Genomic DNA, 11,970 nt, shown 5'->3' on the forward strand with positions numbered 1-11,970 from the left:
TATGCTCTTAGCAGTTTTTGCAGTTGGATTGCGATCCAACCTGAATCAGGCCCCATTACCTATCACAATGCACTGCGGGTAGTACAAAATGGGGTTAATATAGGAGAAAAAACCCCAGAGCTGTGCTCCTTAACTGTCCCTGGTGGCTAGTGGAGCGACAGCCCAGTAATCAGTGTCCACGCCAGTGCGCACACGGCCCGCCCCCATCAGCGGCCTCGTGATCCCGGAGGGCGGTGTGTGTGTGACTGACCTTAGGAAGAAACCGGAGCCTCCGCTGCAGTGACCCAGCAACCGGGGCACGGGAGTATACTGCGCCACTGGGAGTGATGGAGCTGCAGTAAAGAGGTCTATTAGACCTAGCCTGCTGCAGCCCTTGTAGATTCTTATAAAAAAAGTTATTATTTTCTTGCCAAAATTAATAGCTAAGAATAGGCTGCCTGAGGCAGCCCCCTGTTAAGTGGCCTGCTACTGAAGGCACCAACTACAAACTGAGCTCCCTGTTCATGGAAGCGAGGTTATAGAGGAGGGGGCGCTGAGCATCTTGGGAACAGTCAAAAGCTTTGAGCCTGTGGGTGCCTCAGATCAAGATCCTACTCTGGTGTACATACAATGTGAATCCTTGTGGAGTCCAGTGTACCCCACAGAAGAAATGAATGCGTCACACCCATTGGCAGCAACATTAGAATAGCTGCTGATGGGCACAATTGAGAAAGGAAGGGGGGAAAACATTTGAATCCAGCACATATATGTAATTTGAATATGTAATTTGTACATTCCTACTTTAAAATGTAATGGATGAAACTCACCCTGTGAGAACTATCTTCATGATCAAGAGATCTCATATGCAAGATAAGTATGTGTTGGGATAGGGCTGTGGAGGGCGGCTGCTCGGGCACACCCCTGTCAAGTTAAGGAGATTCAACTGAGGAAGCACAAGGGAACTCTCATCTGGGAACAACAACTGCAGGGAGAACACATTTTCAGACGAATGTGGGAGGGCAGAAGGCTGCCTAATACTGGAGCACCCCCAAACAACAAACCAAATGCAACAACTACTGCAAGAATTCCTGGGGGAAGGCCTGCAGCAGATGGATTTGCATATAGTGATGTCATCCAAGCAGTGGGCATAGTTGGCTGCAACCCTCGTCTGCATATGAAAAGAGAAAAGGGTCACGCAGGGCATGGCGGCCTTTGTGGGGTTGCGCTTGGATGACCCCTAAATCGCTTTATACACCCCCACCCCCCATCAGTGTGGGCTCATGTTGGCCATGCCCCAGCCCCTGAAGCATTCAAGCTGATTTCTTGCAGCAGCTGGACCCAGAAACAGCTCCAGAGTTGCTCTACAAGACAAGTAAAAGGGTGTGAGCCCTGCAGCACCACCTGTAGTTTGCATACACACATATATAGGACAGCATCTCTTATATGCCCCAGGGTCAATAAAATAGTATCCTTATCTAGGGTATCCATCCCCTCAGATAAGGTATCCGTCCATGCCGCTACAGCACTACACACCCAGGCCGACGCAATTGTCGGTCTGAGTAAGGTACCTGAATGTGTATAAATGGACTTCAGGGTAATCTCCTGTTTGCGGTCAGCAGACTCTTTGAGGGTAGCCGTATACTGGGACGGGAGGGCTACCTTCTTGGATAAGCGTGTTAATGCTTTGTCCACCCTAGGGGAGGATTCCCATCGTAACCTATCCATTGATGGGAAAGGATACGCCATAAGAATCCTTTTGGAAATCTGCAGTCTTTTATCTGGAGATTCCCAAGCTTTTTCACATAACTCGTTCAGCTCGTGTGACCCCCTCAAAGGTTACCTCAGGCTTTTTCACCTTGTACATATGTACCCTCTTGTCAGGGACAGGGGGTTCCTCTCTGATGTGCAAAACATCTTTTATTGCCATAATCATATATCGAATGGATTTTGCCAATTTTGGCTGTAACTTTGCATCATCGTAATCGACACTGGAGTCAGAATCCGTGTCTGTATCTGTGTCAACAATCTGGGATAGTGGGCGCTTATGAGACCCTGACAGTCCCTGCAACATAGGATCAGGCATGGGTTGAGACCCTGACTGTCCCAAAGCTTCAGCCTTGTCTAATCTTTTGTGCAATGAGTTTACACTAGCATTTAAAACATTCCACATATCCATCCAATCAGCTGTCGGCGGAGACACCACATTCATTTGCTCCTGCTCCTCTCTAATATAGCCTTCTTCCTCAGACATGTCGACACACGTGTACCGACACACCACACACACAGGGAATGCTTTTTCTGAAGACAGTTTCCCCACAAGGCCCTTTGGAGAGACAGAGAGAGAGTATGCCAGCACACCCCCCAGCGCTATAACCCAGGAATACACAGTAACTTAATGTTTGCCCAGTAGTACTGCAGCATGTAATTTGCGCCAAATTATGTGCCCCCCCCCCCTCTTTTCAACTCTCTTGTCTACCGTGGTATAAGCAGGGGAGAGTCCGGGGAGCTTCCTCTCAGCGGTGCTGTGAAGAAAAAATGGCGCTGGTGAGTGCTGAGGGAGAAGCCCCGCACCCTCGGCGGCAGGCTTCTGTCCCGCTTAAACTGTAAAATTGGCGGGGGCTCATACATATATACAGTGCCCCGCTGTATATGTGTTATATTTTTGCCAAAAAGAGGTTTATATTGCTGCCCAGGGTGCCCCCCCCTGCGCCCTGCACCCTTACAGTGACCGGAGTGTGTGAGGTGTATGGGAGCAATGGCGCACAGCTGCAGTGCTGTGCGTTACTTCAGTGAAGATCATGAAGTCTTCTGCCGCCTCTGAAGTCTTCTTTTCTTCTCATACTCACCCGGCTTCTATCTTCCGGCTCTGCAAGGGGGACGGAGGCGCGGCTCTGGGACGGACGGCGAGGGTGAGATCCTGCGTACCAATCCCTCTGGAGCTAATGGTGTCCAGTAGCCTAAGAAGCAGGACCTTGCAACTCAGAGAGTAGGGCTGCTTCTCTCCCCTCAGTCCCTCGATGAGGGAGTCTGTTGCCAGCAGTGCTCCCTGAAAATTAAAAACCTAACAAAATACTTTCTGTCAGAAAGCTCAGGAGAGCTCCTGAAAAGCACCCAGTCTCCACTGGGCACAGTATCAAACTGAGGTCTGGAGGAGGGGCATAGAGGGAGGAGCCAGTGCACACCCAGAACTAAAGTCTTTCTTAAAGTGCCCATGTCTCCTGCGGAGCCTATCTATCCCCATGGTCCTTACGGAGTCCCCAGCATCCTCTAGGACGTTAGAGAAAATAGGATTTTAATACCTACCGGTAAATCCTTTTCTCTTAGTCCGTAGAGGATGCTGGGCACCCGTCCCAGTGCGTACTGTGTCTGCAGTTATTAAATGGCCCTTAACTCCAGAACATTTATGTGGAGAAAACTTTCCTGACTTGACCATCTTCCTTGGATGTTTTCCCCCTGTGTGACTGCTCCCCAGCCTCGGAGGGTTGCATCCATGGTCCCTAGGATCCAGTCCTGGATCCCGAACCATCGCCCCTCTAGGAGGTGAGAACTGTGCAGCCACCAATGGAGTAAGATTCTGGTCTTGGAAGACAGGATTATCCTCCGGTGCATGTGTAGGTGGGATCCGGACCACTTGTCCAACAGGTCCCACTGGAACACTCTGGCATGGAACCTGCCAAACTGAATGGCCTCGTAGGCCGCAACCATCTTCCCCAGCAACAGAATGCATTGATGGATTAACACTCTTGCTGGTTTCAGAATTTGTTTGACCAGACTCTGGAACTCCATAGCCTTTCCACTGGAAGAAAGCCTCTTCTGTGTCCAGTATTACTCCCAGAAACAACAACCGCGTCATTGGGACCAACTGCGATTTTGGCAAGTTTAGGAGCCAACCATGTTGTTGAAGAACTGTCAGGGAGAGTAGATGTTTTGCACCAACTGGTCCCTGGATCTCGCCTTTATCAGGAGATCATCCAAGTACGGCATAATTGTGACTCCTTGCTTGCGAAGGAGAACCATCATTTCCACCATCACCCTGGTGAAAATCCTCGGAGCCGTGGACAGACCAAACGGCAACGTCTGAAATTGGTAATGACAATCCTGAATTGCAAACCTCAGGTAGCTTGATGCAGTGGCTAAACGGGAACATGTAATTAGGCATCCTTATGTCTACCAAAACCATGAAATCTCCTTCCTCCGGACTGGAGATCCCTACCCTGAGAGATTCCATCTTGAAATTGAATTTCTTTAGGTAGAAATTGAGGGATTTCAGATTTAAGATTGGTCTGACTGAGCCGTCCGGCTTCGGGAGCACGAAGAGGCTTGAATAAAAACCTTCTCCCTGCTGACTAAGGCCGATTTGAACAATCGGTGAGGGGGAACGTCTTGAAACCCCAGTTTGTACCCTTGTGACACTATTTGTAAAACCCACGAGTCCAGGTCCAAATTAATCCAGAACTGACTGAAGTGTTTTAGACGTGCCCCCACTGGTGTGGGCTCCTGCAAGAGAGCCCCAGCGTCATGCAGTGGATTTGGCAGAAGCAGAGGACGATCTCTGCTCCTGCGATCTTGAAGAGGCTACAGACCTCTTCCCTCTTCTCCTTCCTCTACCTGCAAAGAAAGGGGAATCTTAACTTCTTGCATATCTATTGGGACAAAATGACTGCGTTAGACAATGATGCGTCTTCATCCGTTGAGAGGGAACATAGGGCAAGAAGGTTGACTTACCTGCGGGAGCTGCCGAGATCAAATTAACTAGGCCGTTGCCAAACAAGGCTTCACCTTCATAGGGAAGAGACTCCCTTTCTTCTTGGAGTCAGCATCAGCATTCCCTTGGTGAATCCACAATGCCCTCCTATCCGAGACTGCCATGAAATTGGCCCGTGAACTCAAGAGTCCTATATCCCTTGCAGTCGTAAGTATGCTGCAGTGTCCTTGATATGATCCAACGTAAGGAGTATCCCATCTCTCCAAGATATCTATATCGGAAGACAAGGTATTCGACCAATTCTTGAATACTACTACTCACCCATGCGCATGTAATGGCAGGTCTAAGTAATGTACCCGTGGTTACATAACTAGAAATAATGTAGCTTCCTGCATATGATCCGCTGGATTTGTGACAGGGCCCCGTGCAGAACAGGGGGTGACTCCCACTTTATTCTGTCCGCAGCAGGAAATGAATAAACAATCGGAAACCTTTTGGGGATTTGAAACCATCTTGTCGAGCTGGATCAGACTTTCTCAAACAGAGATGGAGGAACGTTACATCAGCTTTCATTATATATCTATATATACATACATATAGACCCCTTTGTCAGGAACAGCAGGGTCCTCAGTGATGTTAATATGTCCTTAATATCCACAATCATGTACTGAATGCTCCTTGCCAATATTGGATCTAATCAGGAAATATTATGGTCGACATAGGAATCAGTATCCGAGTCAGTATCAGTGTGTAGTAACATTTTTGCGGGCCTGAGGGAAAAGAAGCATAGCCATGAACATCACATCTATTCTCTACGTCTGTGTCTGGGACACAGATTTATCCAACCTCACTCTGATATTATTGAAACTTTCACCCAGTCAGTTATTGGTGGTGCCAACAGGGCCACCATCATATGTCTGCATTCCTAATATAGTTTCCTCTTGGGAAAAACATTCAGCCACCGACATGTTGACACACATGTACCAAGTACCCACAGACACATCGGCTTATGGGGGATAGACCTACAGTAAATCTGTCAGAGGGACAGAGAGGATTTTTCAGCTCACAACCCAGCGCCAAAAGTACACAGTCTGGGAAATAATAAACTCTATAGTGATAGACTTGTAACGCTCTATAGATGTGCTGGTGAGGTGAGGAAGAAGCCCCGCCGCTGTAATGGCACGCTTCTGTCCCGCTCAGAAACAAATAATTAATTACGCTGGCGGGGTAAGGACAGTGCCCAGGCACTAATGTCCACTTTTGCCAGCCTTTTGTGAGGAATTTATGCTGCCCACGGTGCCCCCCCCCACCCACCCACATGCCCTGCACCCTGCAGTGCCTGTGTTTGTGTGGAAGCATGGCGCACAGCATTCCGCTCGCTGCGTGGTACCTCAGAATGCCGTCACTGGAGAAGAAGTCTTCTGTTCTTCTGCTACTCGCCTGTCTTCTGACTTCTGGCTCTGTAAGGGGGTGATGGCAGGCTACGGGAGTGGGCATCTAGGCGTACCCAGCGATCAGCACCCTCAGGAGCTAATGGTGTCCTGTCAGCCAGAAGCAGAGCCATTGAACTCACTAGAAGTTGGTCATACTTCTCTCCCCTAAGTTCCACGAAGCAGGGAGACTGTTGCCAGCAGCCTCCCTGAAAATAAGAAAAACTAACATAAGTCTTTTCAGAGAAACTCAGTAGAGCTCCCCTGTAGTGCATCCAGTCTCACTGGGCACAATTCTAAAACTGGAGTCTGGAGGAGGGGCATAGAGGGAGGAGACAGTTCACACCCTTTGAAAGTCTTAAAGTGCCCATGTCTCCTGCGGATCCCGTCTATACCCCATGGTTCTTAATGTGATCCCAGCATCCTCTAGGACGTATGAGAAAACAAATAACGCACACACGAGGAGGAGAGAACAAAGGAAGCTATAAGGAGGGGAGGGGAGGGGAGGGGAGGGGGGGGGGGGAGGTAAGGTAGTAAAGGGATATTGGATAAACTACAACCTTATACATGTTCATTAATGTACCAGTAGTTAGAAGTAGAAGAGCTCTAACAGAAACCACAAAGCTTATCTAAAGCCACACCACACTGGATATGCCCAATCTCATTTGATCTTTGAAGCAAAGCAGTATTGGACTTTGTTACTACCAAGCAGTCTCCCATCCATGTATTATCAGATTCTTTAGGTGTTTTTAAACTATCAACACCCTTTTCTTGGTACTGTACATTTAATTTTTACACATATTCTTTTATGTACCAGAAGTTAGAAGTAGAAGAGCTCTAACAGAAACCACGAGCTCATCTACAGCCACAGCACACTGGATTTGCCCAATCTCTCCTGATCATGGAAGCTGAGCAGTGTTGGTCCTGGTTTTAGTACTTGGATGGGAGACCACCAGGAAATACCAGGAGCTGTGTGTATTTTTACAATACCAACACCGTTCTCTTGATGCATTCCATTTTGAAACATTGGGGCAGATCTATTAAGCCTGGTGAACTGATAAAGTGCAAGGTGATAAAGTACCAGCCAGTCAGCTCCTAACTGTCATTTTTCAAACCCAGCCTGTGACATGGCAATTAGGAGTTGATTGGCTGGTACTTTATCACCATGCAAATTATCATTTCACCAGGTTTAATAAATCGTCCGCTTATTCATTTATGTACGAGTAGTTAGAAGTAGAAGAACTCTAACAGAAACCACTAAGCTCATCTACAGCCACACCACACTGTATATGCCCAATATCACCTGATCTTAGGCCTGGTTTGTTCTTGGATGTGAGACCACCTGGGAATACCAGGTGCTGTAGGTAGTTTTATACTACCAACACCGTTCTCTTGATGCATTCTATTTTGAAACTTATTCATTGATGTAGAAGTTAGAAACAGCAAAAATCATCTACAGCCGCATCACACTGGATATGTCCAATCCAGTGGCGTAACTAGAAATTTTTCTCCCCCAAGCCAAAAAATTCTTCGGCGCCCCCCCCCCCCCCTTCATGCTCCATAATTGGGAGCAAGAAAGGGATAAATATGCGCGCGCCTAAGGCGCGCGCGTCAAAAAAGGGGCGTGGTTTTGTTGGAGTGGGCGTGGTTTCACATAAAGGGGCGTGGCATTGCAGGGAAAGACTACCTTATACCCCAGTTTTGCAACCTGCACGCCCATACGTTGGCCACCACAGGAAAGAAAAATAATCCTGATTCATGCCCCTTACATTATTTGTCATTTTTCCTCCTTATAGTAATGCCCAGTATACATTATGCCACATACTGCAATGGCCCTTAGACATTATGCCGCACACAATAATGCACGACACAATATGCACACACTGTAATGCCCCCGACACATTATGCCACACACCGTAATGTCTGTGACACATTATGCCACACACCGTAATGCCTGTGACACATTATGACAGGAATCGCAATGCCCGTTATACATTATGCTACACACTGCAATGCCCCTGATACATTATAGCACATACAATGTCTGTGACACATTATGACACACACCGCAATGTCCGTGATACATTATGCCACACACTGCAATTAGAGATGAGCGGGTTCGGTTTCTCTGAATCCGAACCCGCACGAACTTCATGTTTTTTTCACGGGTCCGAGCAGACTCGGATCCTCCCGCCTTGCTCGGTTAACCCGAGCGCGCCCGAACGTCATCATAACGCTGTCGGATTCTCGCGAGACTCGGATTCTATATAAGGAGCCGCGCGTCGCCGCCATTTTCACACGTGCATTGAGATTGATAGGGAGAGGACGTGGCTGGCGTCCTCTCCATTTAGATTAGGGTTGAGAGAGAGAGAGAGAGATTGACCTGAGGCTGTGATACTGTAGAAGAGAGTGCAGAGTTTAGTGACTGACGACCACAGTGACCACCAGACAGTGCAGTTGTTTGTTTTATTTAATATATCCGTTCTCTGCCTGAAAAAAACGATACACACAGTGACTCAGTCACATACCATATCTGTGTGCACTGCTCAGCCCAGTGTGCTGCATCAATGTATATATATATCTGACTGTGCTCAGCTCACACAGCTTATAATTGTGGGGGAGACTGGGGAGCACTGCAGTGCCAGTTATAGGTTATAGCAGGAGCCAGGAGTACATAATATTATATTAAAATTAAACAGTGCACACTTTTGCTGCAGGAGTGCCACTGCCAGTGTGACTAGTGACCAGTGACCTGACCACCAGTATATATAATATTAGTAGTATACTATCTCTTTATCAACCAGTCTATATTAGCAGCAGACACAGTACAGTGCGGTAGTTCACGGCTGTGGCTACCTCTGTGTCGGCACTCGGCAGCCCGTCCATAATTGTATATACCACCTAACCGTGGTTTTTTTTTCTTTCTTTATAGTCATACTAGTTACGAGTATACTATCTCTTTATCAACCAGTCTATATTAGCAGCAGACACAGTACGGTGCAGTAGTTCACGGCTGTGGCTACCTCTGTGTCGGCACTCGGCAGCCCGTCCATAATTGTATATACCACCTAACCGTGGTTTTTTTTTCTTTCTTTATACATACATACTAGTTACGAGTATACTATCTCTTTATCAACCAGTCTATATTAGCAGCAGACACAGTACAGTGCGGTAGTTCACGGCTGTGGCTACCTCTGTGTCGGCACTCGGCAGCCCGTCCATAATTGTATATACCACCTAACCGTGGTTTTTTTTTCTTTCTTTATACATACATACTAGTTACGAGTATACTATCTCTTTATCAACCAGTCTATATATTAGCAGCAGACACAGTACAGTGCGGTAGTTCACGGCTGTGGCTACCTCTGTGTCGGCACTCGGCAGCCCGTCCATAATTGTATATACCACCTAACCGTGGTTTTTTTTTCTTTCTTTATACATACATACTAGTTACGAGTATACTATCTCTTTATCAACCAGTCTATATATTAGCAGCAGACACAGTACAGTGCGGTAGTTCACGGATGTGGCTACCTCTGTGTCGGCACTCGGCAGCCCGTCCATAATTGTATATACCACCTAACCGTGGTTTTTTTTTCTTTCTTTATACATACATACTAGTTACGAGTATACTATCTCTTTATCAACCAGTCTATATTAGCAGCAGACACAGTACAGTGTGGTAGTTCACGGCTGTGGCTACCTCTGTGTCGGCACTCGGCAGCCCGTCCATAATTGTATATACCACCTAACCGTGGTTTTTTTTTCTTTCTTTATACATACATACTAGTTACGAGTATACTATCTCTTTATCAACCAGTCTATATATTAGCAGCAGACACAGTACAGTGCGGTAGTTCACGGCTGTGGCTACCTCTGTGTCGGCACTCGGCAGCCCGTCCATAATTGTATATACCACCTAACCGTGTTTTTTTTTCTTTCTTTATAGTCATACTAGTTACGAGTATACTATCTCTTTATCAACCAGTCTATATTAGCAGCAGACACAGTACAGTGCGGTAGTTCACGGCTGTGGCTACCTCTGTGTCGGCACTCGGCAGCCCGTCCATAATTGTATATACCACCTAACCGTGTTTTTTTTTTCTTTCTTTATACATACATACTAGTTACGAGTATACTATCTCTTTATCAACCAGTCTATATATTAGCAGCAGACACAGTACAGTGCGGTAGTTCACGGCTGTGGCTACCTCTGTGTCGGCACTCGGCAGCCCGTCCATAATTGTATATACCACCTAACCGTGGTTTTTTTTTCTTTCTTTATAGTCATACTAGTTACGAGTATACTATCTCTTTATCAACCAGTCTATATTAGCAGCAGACACAGTACAGTGCGGTAGTTCACGGCTGTGGCTACCTCTGTGTCGGCACTCGGCAGCCCGTCCATAATTGTATATACCACCTAACCGTGGTTTTTTTTCTTTCTTTATACATACATACTAGTTACGAGTATACTATCTCTTTATCAACCAGTCTATATATTAGCAGCAGACACAGTACAGTGCGGTAGTTCACGGCTGTGGCTACCTCTGTGTCGGCACTCGGCAGCCCGTCCATAATTGTATACTAGTATCCAATCCATCCATCTCCATTGTTTACCTGAGGTGCCTTTTAGTTGTGCCTATTAAAATATGGAGAACAAAAATGTTGAGGTTCCAAAATTAGGGAAAGATCAAGATCCACTTCCTCCTCGTGCTGAAGCTGCTGCCACTAGTCATGGCCGAGACGATGAAATGCCAGCAACGTCGTCTGCCAAGGCCGATGCCCAATGTCATAGTACAGAGCATGTCAAATCCAAAACACCAAATATCAGTAAAAAAAGGACTCCAAAACCTAAAATAAAATTGTCGGAGGAGAAGCGTAAACTTGCCAATATGCCATTTACCACACGGAGTGGCAAGGAACGGCTGAGGCCCTGGCCTATGTTCATGGCTAGTGGTTCAGCTTCACATGAGGATGGAAGCACTCAGCCTCTCGCTAGAAAAATGAAAAGACTCAAGCTGGCAAAAGCAGTAGCACCGCAAAGAACTGTGCGTTCTTCGAAATCCCAAATCCACAAGGAGAGTCCGACTCCAATTGTGTCGGTTGCGATGCCTGACCTTCCCAACACTGGACGTGAAGAGCATGCGCCTTCCACCATTTGCACGCCCCCTGCAAGTGATGGAAGGAGCACCCGCAGTCCAGTTCCTGATAGTCAGATTGAAGATGTCAGTGTTGAAGTACACCAGGATGAGGAGGATATGGGTGTTGCTGGCGCTGGGGAGGAAATTGACCAGGAGGATTCTGATGGTGAGGTGGTTTGTTTAAGTCAGGCACCCGGGGAGACACCTGTTGTCCGTGGTAGGAATATGGCCGTTGACATGCCTGGTGAAAATACCAAAAAAATCAGCTCTTCGGTGTGGAAGTATTTCACCAGAAATGCGGACAACAGGTGTCAAGCCGTGTGTTCCCTTTGTCAAGCTGTAATAAGTAGGGGTAAGGACGTTAACCACCTCGGAACATCCTCCCTTATACGTCACCTGCAGCACATTCATAATAAGTCAGTGACAAGTTCAAAAACTTTGGGTGACAGCGGAAGCAGTCCACTGACCAGTAAATCCCTTCCTCTTGTAACCAAGCTCACGCAAACCACCCCACCAACTCCCTCAGTGTCAATTTCCTCCTTCCCCAGGAATGCCAATAGTCCTGCAGGCAATGTCACTGGCAATTCTGACGAGTCCTCTCCTGCCTGGGATTCCTCCGATGCATCCTTGCGTGTAACGCCTACTGCTGCTGGCGCTGCTGTTGTTGCTGCTGGGAGTCGATGGTCATCCCAGAGGGGAAGTCGTAAGCCCA

The sequence above is a fragment of the Pseudophryne corroboree genome, unplaced genomic scaffold (genome assembly GCF_028390025.1).
Source record: "Pseudophryne corroboree isolate aPseCor3 unplaced genomic scaffold, aPseCor3.hap2 scaffold_967, whole genome shotgun sequence".
In the NCBI taxonomy this organism is placed as follows: domain Eukaryota; kingdom Metazoa; phylum Chordata; class Amphibia; order Anura; family Myobatrachidae; genus Pseudophryne; species Pseudophryne corroboree.